At 32.6% G+C, this 16,184-nt stretch overlaps 1 long non-coding RNA gene across 1 annotated transcript; it reads left to right on the forward strand.

Annotated features, from left to right (window-relative positions):
* The first annotated feature begins 7,950 nt into the window (after positions 1-7,950).
* Positions 7,951-13,958, forward strand: LOC149475879 (uncharacterized). The gene is made up of 4 exons (XR_016317903.1): positions 7,951-7,954; positions 8,156-8,231; positions 9,522-9,619; positions 13,743-13,958. It is a non-coding gene; the product is annotated as an uncharacterized LOC149475879 (long non-coding RNA).
* Positions 13,959-16,184: the final 2,226 nt, after the last annotated feature.

Consider the following 16,184-nt stretch of genomic DNA (forward strand, 5'->3'; position numbering starts at 1 on the left):
TCAGAGGTCGTGGGTTCGATTCCCACCCGGGGCAAATATTTGTGTGATGAACATAGATGTTGCTGCAGATGTTTGCCGTGTGTGAAAATTTTCCTGAAATATTTATTTATTTATTGGCCAATAGGTTAAAATTAAAAACTAACTTAATATTATAGTAAAAGTTAAAAGTCAAACAAGCAAAGTCAAGAGATAAAATAAACCATCTAAATCGGGCCAGCACAGCATCCTATCCTATCCTACTTAATATTATAAAAAAACGAAAATTTATAAAAAAAATTAAGATGTTGAACGAAAGTAAGTATGGATGTATGTGTATATGTATATGTTTGTTACTTTTTCACGCAAATACTACTGAAACAATTACAATGAAATTTAGCACACATAGGATAGGTTTTATCCCGGAAATCCCACGGGAACGGAAACTATTGAACACACGGGCGAAGCCGCGGGCGGCTAGCTAGTACACAATTAAAACTAAATAAATACATGGGCATATCTAACACCGCCATCTAGTAAAAGTGAGCAAAGCAATGGAAACTAGAAAACTTATCAACTTTCACATTTTCTTTTCAATATAAGTAGGTAAATGGTAATACACTAGCTTTCTGGCCGCGACTTCACCCTTGTGTAAAACTTAACAAATTATATACGTACTAACGAAAACATGACTCGAGAACCACGTTTTAAATTTGTGAAAACAACGAAAATCGGTGCAGTTGTTTTTGGGCTTGCTGCGAAAAATTAAATTTTACTATACATATATTACACTAGCGGTCCGCCCCGGCTTCGCCCGTGGTACATATGAAAAATAGATGTTGGCCGATTCTCAGACTTACCCGATATGCACAGAAAATTTCATGAGAATCGGTCCACCCGTTTCGGAGGAGTATGCAGACTAACATTGTGACACGAGAATTTTATATATAAGAAGATATATTATAGGTAGCCATATTTAGGTACTAGATTTCCGCCCTAGGCTTCGCCGGCGCGCCCACGTTTTCAACGAAAAACTGGCATAGTTCCCGTTCCCGTGGGATCTCCGGGATAAAATCTATCCTATGTGTTAATCCAAGTTACCCTCTATCTGTGTGCTAAATTTCATTGTAATCGGTTCAGTAGTATTTGCGTGAAAGAGTAACACACACACAGACACATCCTCACAAACATTCGCATTTATAATATTAGTAGGATGAATAATATAAAAAAAGACGGGTTGCACTCCGGGAGTGCCGGCAGAAGTGAAAACTTGATTATTAACGTTCAGCATGTTTGATATTTTGGAATGGTATCCGTCTAGGTATAAGGGCTAAAAAAAAAACATCCGTCTTACGCTTTTTCGATCAGGTCACGTGTTTAAGATTTTATACCCAACGCCGCTAAAGAAGTTTTCACTTCAAAAAAACTATTGATATGAGTACCTTACTATACTAGGTATAAAATATAAATCAATTTTCATACAGTAGGTACCTATGAAAACTATAGACCAAACCCATGCTCCAAATTACTAGAGTACCTACCTACATATCAAAAGAAACATTCTTCAAAAACGTAAACAGAAAAAGTTAATACAGAAATTTTATATCGACCTCCCTCTATATAGCGGGTGGAGGGAGGTCATAAAAAATTTTATAACATCGCGACTGCGTAAAGAGATTTTTTTGGAATCAATAACAGACTTTAGACTAAAAGGAATATGTGCCTAGGTAGTACAGATGTAAGGGTAGGGAAATATGTTTATAAAAGCAGGTATTAGTTTTTGACTTAGAAACCTATGGTTTTATATGAGGGGTGAAGTAGGATCTAGATGTTAGAAGTAAAATACTTTTTTAAAGATATGATTTGTACATAAGAATTAAGAATACATGACAGATTATTCTAATATATATAAATCTCGTGTCACAATGTTTGTCCTCAATGGACTCCTAAACCACTTAACCGATTATAATAAAATTCGCACACCATGTGCAGTTCGATCGACAGTTTAAACATGTAGGTACCACGGGCGAAGCCGGGGCGGACCACTAGTAGTATATGTATATATAGTTACCTAAGTCTTTATTTTATGTCAGAGCAAGCAAAGGAGCAGGTGGGCCACCTGATGTTAAGTGGTCACCACCGCCCATAAACACTTGTAACACTAGAAGTGTTGCAGGTGCTTTGCCGGCCTTTTATGGACAAAAGTAAGTCTTACAAAATATTTTTTAAGACAGATAGCCTGAGTAATCGTAATCTATCCGAGAAATCAGTACATAATATCCATGATGAGATCTTCAAAATTACGCTACAGGTTTTGATGGGCTTTTTTTAAATAGATAGAGTGATTCAAGAGTAATATAATATAAGTGTATAATTTATTAAGTTTTATACAAAGCGGACGAAGCCGCGGGCCAAAAGCTAGTAAATACAATATAAAAACTGAATATGAAAACGTCTCCCCAAACCCCATCCCCTGACTTATAAAAAAAAAAAATCAAAAGATTCAAAGAGAATTCATAAATCTAAGGATTTTTAACCGCAGAACAGGCTTCGCCTAGTGCGCGAACCAATGAATCTCATAATTACATATATTAATATCAAATTACATATTAAATTAATTAATATTGTGAAATACATATTGTAATAATCCTGTCTTGTTAAATAAAGGAATTATTTATTTTTATTTTTTACTAGCGGTCCGCCCCGGCTTCGCCCGTGGTACATGTTTACGTTTTCTCTACATAAGAACCATCCTCGTACTTCAAGGAATATAATAAAAAAAGAATTATCGAAATCGGTTCAGCCGTTCTCGAGTTATGCGCTTACCAACACATTTTGCGATTCATTTTTATATATAAAGATTACTAGCGGTCCGCCCCGGCTTCGCCCGTGGTACATGTTTACGTTTTCTCTACATAAGAACCATCCTCGTACTTCTAGGAATATAATAAAAAAAAAAGAATTATCGAAATCGGTTCAGCCGTTCTCGAGTTATGCGCTTACCAACACATTTTGCGATTCATTTTTATATATAAATAAGATTAAGTAGGATGTTACAGCCCGGTTAAACGAAACCAAATAGGTTTATAGTAGTTACAATAATCCATACCAGATAAAAAGAGTCGAAAAATGTCTGGAATCATAAATGCAATCTAAAAAATGTCCTCATCGATCCGTTACCGGGAAAAGAAGTAATGCGGGGTCAAAGGTCGAAAAAGGCTATTCGCTATTTTCAGCAAAAAGGCGTTTTATCATAATTTGAATTCATGTAAAAATTATTGTAGATGTTAATCTTTATGAAATCTTACTAATATTTGCAAGTATGAACGGATGCATGTATTAATAGACCGATTTGGATGAAACTTTACTGTAATAAGACTGTAATATATAAGATCAGAATGACACATGAGCTATAGGAATACTTTAATAAAATATACAGATTTTGCACGCGAGTTTGGCCTTGGGTGAAATCGGGCGGCATAGTTAGTACTTAATAAGTAGTAATATTATTCTTTGAAGCAAAACTAAGCCTCGTTTTCCACATTAAATGACTTCAAGCGCCATCTATTAAAAAGAAGCAATACTATAAGTCAGTAACTTGGCCAATCGAATCGATTACATTAAATTGACTGTTACAGATCCACGAGAGAAACTGACCTACATATTTTCTTTCAATTTTAAACTTTTAATTTATAAAAATGTACTTTTCATTTTCGAAGATCCGCAAGTATTTTGCAAAAATCCTTCCAAAAATGAAAAAACCGCTCAACGAACGGCCTCTCAAAGAACAATGAAAAAAAATTGACTAGCTAATTCGTAACCCGAAGCCATGACCAGCTAAGTCACCTGTCACATTTATTTTGGAACTGGAATATATTGTCGAAAGTTCAGTTCTATCGATATTTTTTGCTTACAAAATCTCCCTTCAAGCTCGAGGACTCTGGGGCACTGCCCTACTTAGTCCACAAAAAAACACAATGATTTTGACCTGTTGCCTGTTTTCATTTTTGTTTTATTGTTTGACATTGAAATAATAATAGAATTTTTATTTTTCACCCGCAAAGCCCGTTCCTAAATGGGACTTCGAGACTTAAATACCCTAGTCCACGATAAATAAGTTAAATCAGAACCGTAGTTCCTGAGATATCAAATAATAAACAAACTATTCAGCTTTATAATTCTAGTATATACTAAGTACTGTGCTAGGTATGTATCAAGACCTATCTATAGGTATAGGTCTATATATATACCTAGCACAGTAGGTACTTAGTCGAAATAACTGATAACTTCTTTTTAACAAGTTTGGTGCGGCATTGTTTTGGCTTTCCATAACTTACTGTTTGGGGTGTGGTAAACCTTGTCTTCTAGACATTGTGGCGACATGAGGTTTATTAAAATCCACGTACTTTTTTAACGTGTAATAGAAAAGGATTTTTTATCTTTATCTGTACTAATATTATAAAGGTGAAGAGTTTGTTTGTTTGAACGCGTTAATCTCAGGAACTACTGGTCCGATTTTAAAAATTATTTCGGTGTGAGATAGCCCATTTATCGAGAAAGGCTATAGGCTACCTATAGGTTATCATCAGACTTAGACCAACAGGAGCGGAGCCACGCGGGTGAAACCGCGGAGGCCGGAGCGCAGCTAATAAAGGATATATACCTAAGGAACTGAATCTTCCATCGCTCAGGCTTAGAAGTTTGAATGGATGAGTTGGTAGATAAAAAGAAATGTGATAATTGATATTATGCATTGAAATTTAATAAGGTACATTGTAGACTGTAGTGATGGGAAATTAAATTATAACATGGATTAATTTTACTTAACATATGAGAAACGGTATGTTTAAAAAAAAACATACAAACACACATATACTACACAGTCCCTACCTAACTATATAATTTACATTTATTTTAAAGTGAAAAGTTTTTAATTTCTTTTGCTACAATTATATCATGATGTAGGTACTTATTGCAAAAACGAAAGAAAACTACATGATTAGTTTATTACTGTGCAACAAATACTATATTTTATTTTATTTTTATTCCAGGTGAACGTGGAGTCGGGATAATCAGTTTTCAGGACAATTTTCACACACGGCACAATCTGATCCCATACTAAACTTTCACTTGTGTTATGGAAACCAGATGGCTGATAAACATACATATTTTTAACCGACTTCAAAAAAAAGGAGGAGGTTATCAATTCGGCCGGTATGTTTTTTTTTTTTTTGTATGTACACCGATTACTCCGTGGTTTCTGAACCGATTTACGTGATTCTTTTTTTGTTCGATGCAGGATGGTGTCGAATTGGTCCCATAAACATTTTATTTGGATAGGCCCTGTAGTTTTTATTTTATGAGCATTTTTGTCTGTATTTGTAAATGTTGCAAGTGCAAGTTTGAAGTCGGTTGTTTTTAACGCAGTTATTGACTTGTTAAATAAATACTTATATAGATCATTAACACCCAGACACAGAGCAAACATCTATGTTCATCACACAAATATTTGCCCCAGGTGTGAATCGAACCCACGACCTCTGGCTTGGAAGGCAGGGCCAACCAAGCCAACCGGTCAGTCATTCAGTTAAAATTCTACTTATTAAAATCCAGATTTATACCTACGTTTTAAAAAAAAATATATAATAAAATATATAAATAAATAAAATAAAAATAAAAAACACTTTATTTGCACACACAAAACAAAACAAAATCAAACTAACTGGAGCGGTACAAATAGGCGGCCTTATCGCTAAAAAGCGATATCTTCCAGGCAACCTTAGGATATAGGAAAAGTTAGAAGAAAATGAACATATATATTAAAAAATAAAAATAACTTTAATCTCATGTACAAACGGAACCCTTTAAAATATTTATTAACTTGTCCAATATCAAAAATTACCAGTTATCGACCGTCTATTTTTAGCTCGCATTTCGGCACTGCGTTTCGAAATTATGCAATTATTTTATTTTTAACTTGTTCAATGTCGTTTTACTTGTTGTGACCCAGTAATGGTTATCCCATTGCCCTTCATATTGTGCAATACTATTATATCCCATACAATACTACTTACTCGGGATAAAACCTATCCTATGTGCTTCCTCAGGTCTCACTCTCTCTCTGTACCAAATTTGAAGTAAATCCGTATAGTACTTTTTGTGTTTAGCCAGGACATGCATACAGACAAATACACAAAAATTAGAGTAATAAACATACATCGATCCTCACAAACTTTCGCATTTATAGAATAGGATTTTTTACGTAATCAGTGCAGTATGCAAGGCTACAAGTCCCTTCGCGCTTATTATACCGATACTGAGACACCCTGTATATTATTTATATCATTCAGGAATACTGTAGCTACTTTGAAACAAACGTTTGTACATATTTCTACAAGACTAGCTCTGTTTCCTCGATTCAATGCCATAGAGTAGTTCTTAGGAAAGGTTTTTGGTATTTAATTTGTTATGTTTTAGACAAGGGTGGGCGGAAAGCTAGGTAAGTATGAAGGAAACACATAATAAAAAATATATATCCAATTTGCTATTTTATATATGTACCTAATAAGCTTTGCCCCGCGGTTTTACTCGCAGTACTCCGCTCCTGTTGGTCTTAACTTGCTGATATTTAGCCTATAGCCTTTCTCGATAAATGTACTCTCTACTATAACTATAACTAACTACATAATGTACCTATACTCACAGTGAAATAATTTTTGAAATCTTTTCCGTGGTTCCTGAGATTAGCGCGTTCATGCAAACTGTCCAGCTTTAGAACTGAAGTATAGATAATTGATTAACTTTTAATCAACAACCAAATAAGTAATAACTCTATTTCAAGTACTTTCCCTCCAGGGCCCACAGAAAATCCATATATTATCTTAAGGGGGCGCATAAAGCAAAATAACCAATCTTCTATTAGATGATACGTGTAATATGCAAGACCAAATCTAAAAAATAAAATATATATCAAACTAGATGATATGTTCAAAGATTCTGTTTAATCAAAAACATAAAATATTAAAATTTACTCGATAAAAAAAAATCACCAAGTTAGCTCTAATTTTCACACTTTTACGTTTTCTACTTGACATGGTAATACTTATTATGATTTTTTTTCATAAACAATTATATTAAAACATTTGCAAGATATTAATTGTCAGAGCATTTTGTGTAATTACTTTTAGTTTTGGTTTTATCTGCGATAAACCACTTTTATCGTGACAAAATCAAACGTTTATCTCGAGAAAAAAAGAGCGCCAAAAGTGGTTTATCGCAGATAAAACCAAAACTAAAAGTAATTACACAAAATGCTCTGACAAATATCTTGCAAATGTTTTAATATAATTGTTTATGAAAAAAAAATCATAATAAGTATTACCATGTCAAGTAGAAAACGTAAAAGTGTGAAAATTAGAGCTAACTTGGTGATTTTTTTGTATCGAGTAAATTTTAATATTTTATGTTTTTGATTAAACAGAATCGTTGAACATATCATCTAGTTTGATATATATTTTATTTTTTAGATTTGGTCTTGCATATTACACGTATCATCTAATAGAAGATTGGTTATTTTGCTTTATGCGCCCCCTTAATATATATAAATCTCGTGTCACAATGTTTGTCCTCAATGGACTCCTAAACCACTAAACCGATTATAATAAAATTCGCACACCATGTGCAGTTCGATCCAACTTGAGAGATAGGATAGTTTAAACATATAGGTACCACGGGCGATGCCAGGGCGGACCACTAGTAATATTATAAATGCGAAAGTAACTCTGTCTGTCTGTCTGTTACGCCTAAACTACTGAACCAATTTGTATGAAATTTGGTATGGAGATATTTTGATACCCGAGAAAGGACATAGGCTACCTTTTATTGCGAAATATGTACCACGGGCGAAGACGGGGCGGACATCTAGTAATATTATAAATGCGAAATTGTGTTTTTTCGTTTTAATGTGACATGGTCATGGGTAACAGCGGTGAAACGACTCATACTGATGCGAATTTAACATCAGGGGAATCCGCGGGCAAAGAAAAATATATGAATATTGTTTTCAATAAAAATGATGATGATGATATTGTTCATGAAATTAACAATAATTCCATAATTCCAGGGCCCTGGTGAAAGCGCCCAACGACCGGGCGAGTTTATACGTTCGCTAGCTATGCAGATATAATTATATGCCATTGTGCGCACGCGCGGCCTGTGGATAGAGAGCATAGCGTACGGGATGTCGATGGGATTAGGTGGGTGGTTGGTAGTAAATCAGTCATGTAGTTTAATCAGTCGTAAAAATTTCGAATTTTAGGAAGATAAGAAAAATGATTTTAACAGTAGTTAGGGAAAGGAGAATGACCACGGGTGGTATCGTTAAAATTTTAGTTGTGCCACGTATTCGTGATATTGTTAATTCCTATTTGTATTTATAATGATCATATGTATCAATATTAAGTCTTAATTATACCGGATAAATTGAAACAATAGTAAAAGTTATTCTTTTGAAACATGTATGACTACGTATGGAATCGGTAAAATGCTAGTTGTGTCACGTGTTCGTTATATTGTTAATTCCTATTTGTATATTTTATAATGATCATATTTATCACTATTAAGTCGTAATTATACCGAATAAATAGAAATAAAAGTAAAAGTTTTTGTTTTGACACATATATCTATCTCTCTTGCAAGCCTCCTGCGTCATCTGTCATTGTGTTCGACGCATTGTTCGATGTTATTTATTTTGAAATAATGTTTATTACGATTTACTTTTCACATTTGTCTTGTAAATTAAAATATTACCTATGTAATAAATGTAAAACATAACGTTCATCGTTAGTTTAAACTCGATAAAGTATTTTTTTGAAGCGTTGAATAAAACTATTGTTTTATTTTTATTGTCGTGAACTGCGGCTTATTTACATAAAAACTTTAATCGTTTCTAAAAGTACTAACATCAAGCTGTAAATTGAGCTATATTTCATCTTGACACAATAAGATTGATTGCGATACCAAGTGCCATAGTCACTTGGGCAATCTCCTTTCAATTGACAGAAAAATTACGATAAGTCAGGAAAATTTCTATAAGCCGGGAAAATTTCTATAAGCTGGAAAATTTCCATAAGAAAGGAAAATTTCTATACGCCAGGAAAATGTCTATAAACAAGGAAAATTTATATAGATACGGAAAATTTGTATAAGTCAGGAAAATTTCTATACGCCAGGAAAAATCCATAAGTCGGGAAAATTACGATAAGAAAGAAAAATTTCCATAAGCCCGGAAAATCTTTATACGTCAGGAAAATTTCTATAAGCCAGCAAAATTTCTATAAGCCAGGAAAATTTCTATACGTGAGGAAAATTTCTCTTTGTGGGGAAAATTTCTATAAGTCAGGAAAATTTAGATAAATCGATAAAAAATAATGTTATAGATAAATTATGATAAAATACGTATTTAAGGCGATAGAAATGATTCAACTATAAATTTATATTTAAACATGGTATGCATAATAAATAACATTATATTTCGTGTTTCTCAGAAATAATTCAGAAGAGAACTTAATACAACGCGAACGGTTCCGTGAGATGGGAGAGGATACAGAAGATTGCTCTAAACCGTTGTTAGGCGATTGTGAAGGTAATATTATTATTTATTTTATTAAGTATTTAATTTAATAAATTAAAAAATTTAATCAGAGAGGTAATGTAAAAAGCAGTTTTAATCTTACTAATATTATAAATGCGAAAGTTTGTGAGGATGTGTGTGTGTGTGTGTGTTTGCAGTTTGTTACTCTTTCACGCAAATACTACTGAACCGATTACAATGAAATTTAGCACACATATAGAAGGTAACTTGGCACACATATAGAAGGTAACTTAACACATAGGATAGGTTTTATCCCGGAAATTCCACGGTAACGAGAACTATGCGGATTTTTCTTTAAAAACTCATGCGAAGCCGCGGTCTGAAAGATAGTATTAGTATAAATTAAATGATCCTCTGAAGTGATATTCACAATTTTACAATAGTTGTTGAATTCGGTCAAGAAAGGGGGTTGAAAATGTTTGGCACACCTACTGTCCGCCATTTTGATTTTTTTTCGTTTTTGCGTCGCACTATAAAACTTGTATATTTCGATTGCTGACATACAAACGAGCAAAAAATGTATATGGAAAACAATTTTGCTAAATAATTCCAATTTTTATTATATTTAATCGTTGAAATACCTCTCCGAATGTATCAAATTAAACATTCTGGCTCCATACAAAAATTTTCAAACCCCTTTATTTAATAACTCTGACAGAATATTGTTTGATATAAACATAATCTACATAATATTATGTAGCTAAACGTTCGTCTTTGCTTCACATTAGAAGATGAATAAAAAAATTGTTTTGATGTTTACAAAAAAATGATTGAGGCAAAATATTTATTTTTGGAACGAAACTTAAAATAGACTTGTTTATTATAAAAAAATAGATGCCGAGCCTGTTTAAATATATTTCCATTTTAATGTTTCTTCTTGTGTATTTCCGTAACTATAAGTATTTGGAAAACTAATTTGGAAAATCCAAAAGTGCACGCCTCATAATTTTTTTTTAATAAATATTTATTAATTATTATTTTTGTTTATTTAATAACAATTAAACCACATCGAATCAGACCCTGAAAAATGAAAGGGTTCTATTCCTGAGCATACTCAAGCGTAAGAGAAAAAAAAAGACTCGATTAGTAAAGTATTTCGGTCGCTATCGTGTTAACAAGAAAAAGGATCCGCACATACAGACACACGGACGTCCAAGACAGAACTTTTTTAAACTGTTTTTTAACTAGTTTAAATAACAAAAATGACATCAAAAATATCATGAACGTTAAAAATAGTGTTTTTTCTTAATATGTGTGTGTATGTATTATCTTACAAGTGCAATGTATGATACTTACATAAAGACATTTTAAGTTTGAAAAATCAGATGTTTTGCGCGAAGTGACAGTAGTACCCACCTCAACGCTTCGCTTATGAGGCGTGCAATAAGGGCTAGTTACAAAGATTTTGATTATCACTACATAGTATAAAACAAAGTCGCTTTCTCTGTCCCTATTTCCCTATGTCCCTTTGTATGCTTAAATCTTTAAAACTACGCTACGGATTTTGATGCGGTTTTTTTAATAGATAGAGTGATTCAATAGGAAGGTTTTAGTATATAATTTATTAGGTTTTAGAGAAAGCGGGCGAAGCCGCGGGCGGTAAGCTAGTTACATATAATTTCTTTTACTAGGTATTTTCTGTCTTACCACAAAATATTTAGATTTTAGCCCTTATAAATATGCAGTTCTAAAATGATACTTAGATAAATAATTTAAATTATTTATTTATTTAAATACTTTATTGTACTGCCCACAAAAAAAATACAAAAAGTTATGCTAAAAGAAGACACAGCACAGATTGCGGCCTTATCACTTATAAGTGATTTCTTCCAACTGAAGATGTGATAACAAAATAGAAAAAGGAGTTGGGTAAAAAGTATACGCAATAATTACTAATAAATAATACTATAAATAATACATAGATATAATATATGTATATACATACGTATACAGGGTGTCCCACTGTTGGTATACTAAGCTCAAAGGAGGTTGTAGTTTTGCAAACGCTGAGTATGTAAAAAATACTTATAAAATTCCAGACGCAGTTTTTTTTCAAATAGATGAATTCTTAAAACTCTATGTGTACATCCATAACAAGCAACCTGCCCAGCTTTGCTACCAGCACGTGAGCTATCATTAACCGACTTCAAAAAAAAGGAGGAGGTTATCAATTCGGCCGGTATGTTTTTTTTTTATGTATGTACACCGATTACTCCGTGGTTTCTGAACCGATTTACGTGATTCTTTTTTTGTTCGTTGCGGGATGGTGTCGAATTGGTCCCATAAAAATTTTATTCGGATAGGCCCAGTAGTTTTTATTTTATGAGCATTTTTGTCTGTATTTGTAAATGTTGGAAGTATAAGTTTGAAGTCGGTTGTTTTTAACGCAGTTATTGACTTGTTTAAGATTATGTTTTCATAGACAAAATGCTCACATTAGCGAGGCGGTCCGCGGTATATGCCGGCTGCGCGAAGCTAGGGAAGAAAACATGGATTTTCAGGAAAAATTTAGCAAAAATTTTTTGATGTAATTTTGTTGTTAAATTATTTTTTACGTATATACGTAAATATATAATAATACGTAATAATACGTACGTATATACGTGTATGCAAAACTACAAGTCCCTTCGTGCTTAGTATAACAATAGTGGGACACCCTGTATACCTATAATCCATACTAATATTATAAATGCGAAAGTAACTCTGTCTGTCTGTCTGTTACTCAATCACGCCTTAACTACTGAACCAATTTGCATGAAATTTGGTATAGAGATATTTTGATACCTGAGAAAGGACATAGGATAGGTTTTATCCCGGAAATCCTACGGGAACGGGTTTTTCTTTGAAAACGCGGGCGAAGCCGCGGGCAGAAAGCTAGTTCTATATACATTTATCACAAGTAGGTAGGTACTAACATTTTTAAGGTATATATCATTATGTTTTAAGCGAAGTCTGCACTCTACCCTAATAAAATGTAATTTAATAATGATAGTTAAGTAGGCAATTAAGATTTTTAATGTGTTAAATGTATTGTACTGTATAAATTTAAATACATAGCTCGCTGCCTGGTTCCGCCCGACACATGACTTGCCATATATTTTTTTAAGTCGCTAAAAAAACGAATATATGTATTATATTGTTTATATCATTTAGGAATACTGTAGCTTTCTAGATCATAAATAATTTAATTTTAACAGCATCACTACACATAGTATAAAACAAAGTCGCTTTCTCTGTCCCTATGTAATGATGTATGCTTAAATCTTTAAAACTACGCAACGGATTTTGATGCGGTTTTTTTTAATAGATAGAGTGATTCAAGAGGAAGGTTTTAGTATATAATTTATTATGCGGGCCAAGCCGCGGGCGGAAAGCTAATAAAATACGAATTACTGTAGTAGATCCATAAAAATGAACTTTGAAACAAACTTCTACACATATTTCTACAAGACTAGTTATGCCCCACTGTTCCACTGTTGTTGTATGTGTTGAATGTTGTTACTTATTCCTAACTTCAATTTAGGGCGTGTTTTGACAAAAAAGGTACATATACTATGTACTTTAAATCAAAATTTCATCAAAAACGGAACAAACAGACTGTAGCTATTTAATATTATAGTATGATTTAGATGTAGATTACTTTAGCAAGGGCACGTGTATAGTGACTAGTTAGTGACGTACGATTTGCGTCACAGAGTAGCCAGCTATAAAAAATATTAGCGGTTATGTATTTTGAATTAAATATTTTTCACAAAACACGCTCGCCCTTGAACTTTCTGCACAGATATTGTAAAATATTTTTTGAAAAGTTCACAATTGACGTCAATACATTATTATTGATTTTCTGTGTTGATTATTATATGTTTACGAATTATTTATATATTTTAACGTGTTAAAATTATTAATGCAAAAAATTTTATGACTTTTTTAAGGTTATGCTCGTAGATAAGCGATGCGTTTTGAACAAAACGCAACACAAACAAAAAATAATTAAAATGTATGAAATGATGTGTGTATGAAAAACTGACTTTATTGTTTCATTTCCGATTACCTTAGTTACCTGATTTTTTGTGATATAATTACCATTTTACCTTTAGCCCATATTTGTTTTCAGTGAAGGAACACGGCTGAGGGTTCGGGCCATAATCCACCACGCTGGCCAAATGCGGGTTCATCCTGGTACAAGTCACCCAATAATTTCTGTCACCATCTCCTGGGCTATTATTTCATAGATTTTTAAATATTAGATAAAATGCATAATATACTTAATTTCGTGGATATGTGCATTTTGGTGTATCTCGATGATGAATTAAATATAATAGGTATATGATTAGATATAAATCTTTCAAAACTTTTTTTTAATAGTTGGCGGAGTGTGCACAAAAATAAACACATTTAAATAAGTAATAAAATAAAAATATTTTAATAATTAGTATACATTAGATTTCAAAATGATATTGAGCGTAGCCACGAAGATCTTATCAAATCAATCAAATATTTTATTTGCTAAATCATCTTCAAAATGAGTCATATCACGGTCAACTTATTACTTAGTTGTCCCTGAGCTGTGACTTCATCTGCATCATGGGTAAATCTCTAGCTTTAATTTTAATTTATTTAGGGCTGATTTTTCAATCTTTGGTTAAAACTTATTCGTTTTTAAAAACGTATTCTAATTGCCCGTATTTGACAGTTTACGTGACATTTTAATATTATCGTGTAATACTTTATTGGACGGATAAGTTTTATCCAAGCATAGAAAAATCGACCCTTAAAAAAATATCAAATATACATTATGTACCAATATGTAGCTTTCATTTACATTTACATTTAGATTCAGTGGTTTTAAGTGTAATCTTTGTACAAACATAATGACATACAGACATAGCGACCGACGTAGAAAAAATATCTATACTTAATTGCTGTTTTAATTTTCTACCCGACTACGGCTAAGCAAAAGGAGGGTAGAGATAAATTTTCGTGTTTGGAAAAGCGTAGTCACAGGTTACATATACCTATCTACCGTAGCACTTTGACAACGTGTGACTGCGGTTTTCCAAACATGAAAATTTATCTCTACATAGTGGAATATTGCAAACTTCAATAGTATTGTATGACATTATTGTCAATTTACAACGAAGGCATCTTGGTAGAGTCTACTGTGTCCATTTACTTGCAACTACATTAGCAACTTTGTTCAGTTCAGTATTCTGAAAATCTTGTTTTATACTTTTTCAGCGCCGTTTTTTGTCGTAGTTGGGTTTTACTTTTTTCTTAATGCAAGTAGATATAAATTCTTATAGGGTGACAAAATATGGGGACCTTGTAAATGAAAGTAAAATGCTTTTTGTATGTTATAAGCCATAAGGTATTGTAGGAAAATAAAAAAGCATGTTTGTGTTTAAATTTATTTATTTATTAATCCTTTATTCATAGTAACATTAAAAACTATATAAGTTGTCCTAAACGTTTACCCAGCAGTTAATCATGCGCCGAAAAAAGAGGAAGATGAAAATACATGGAGGGTTGTCGCGTAATAACCACAGGACAGCTCTTTGGCATATTATGATATTATATTGTGTAGTTTTAAATATAAGTTACATATTATTATGTAAAATTAAATTGTAATATTGGTAAAAAAAGGTGTGTAATATGTATGTTAAATAATAAATATTAAAATGCAATAACAATTATGTTTACCTCATTGATTTTATCATTGAAATTGACAGCAGTTTATAAAAATTTCATAAAATTGTGAAATAATTTACTGGCAATTTTATATGGCAATTTTTATTTCTTTAAATATTTAACTTATTAAAGTGAAACTTTTATTACATCGTCTCAAACTTTTTGGTCTGTGTAGCGCATGTCGCGTGTATCGCGGCTGCCATACCTACTCGGCAGCCGACCGTCACGCGACATGCGCTACACAAAGCAGTGTTCGGAACCGTTCGAACGGTTTCACTTTTACCATGGTTTCATAAAACCACACAACATTTTTTTTATTATTATTTGGTTTTTGTATCTTCTTTTATTATAGGATATTTATTTTTTCGACATTCGACATGTCGGTTTCCACACGATGTTTTCATGTTTTCATTCGCCGTTCGAGCAGTGATGATGAAAACATGTACAAATAAATTGAAAAATCAATTTATTATGGTCATCTAGTTTCGTAGGTACCTCCGACTTACAACTTACATAAAATTTGGTAATAAATTATTATTTAAGAATAGAAAACAAAATGGGTGCCACAATTTGGTTCCAATAGGTACATTAAAATTAAAGTCTTATTTTTTGGGCGATTAATCTCCAGCGATTATTTCGTAATTTATTCGTTGGTAAGCGTAAAACTTGCGAACGGCTGAACCGATTTTGTTAATTCTTTTTTAATAAGTACGAGGATGGTTCTTATGGAGAGAGAACGTAGGTACTAGGTATACGTGTACCACGGACGAAGTGTAACATAAAATTAAAATAAATTTGATGCTACAACATCATTGGGGCTACGGGCTACAACATCATAGATTACACAATGTTACAACTTAATTATAAA

Source organism: Colias philodice, chromosome 29, assembly GCF_061535455.1.
Source record: "Colias philodice isolate Cphi_HAF_F1 chromosome 29, ilColPhil1 Martin Lab GWU primary, whole genome shotgun sequence".
Taxonomy (NCBI): Eukaryota; Metazoa; Arthropoda; class Insecta; order Lepidoptera; family Pieridae; genus Colias; species Colias philodice.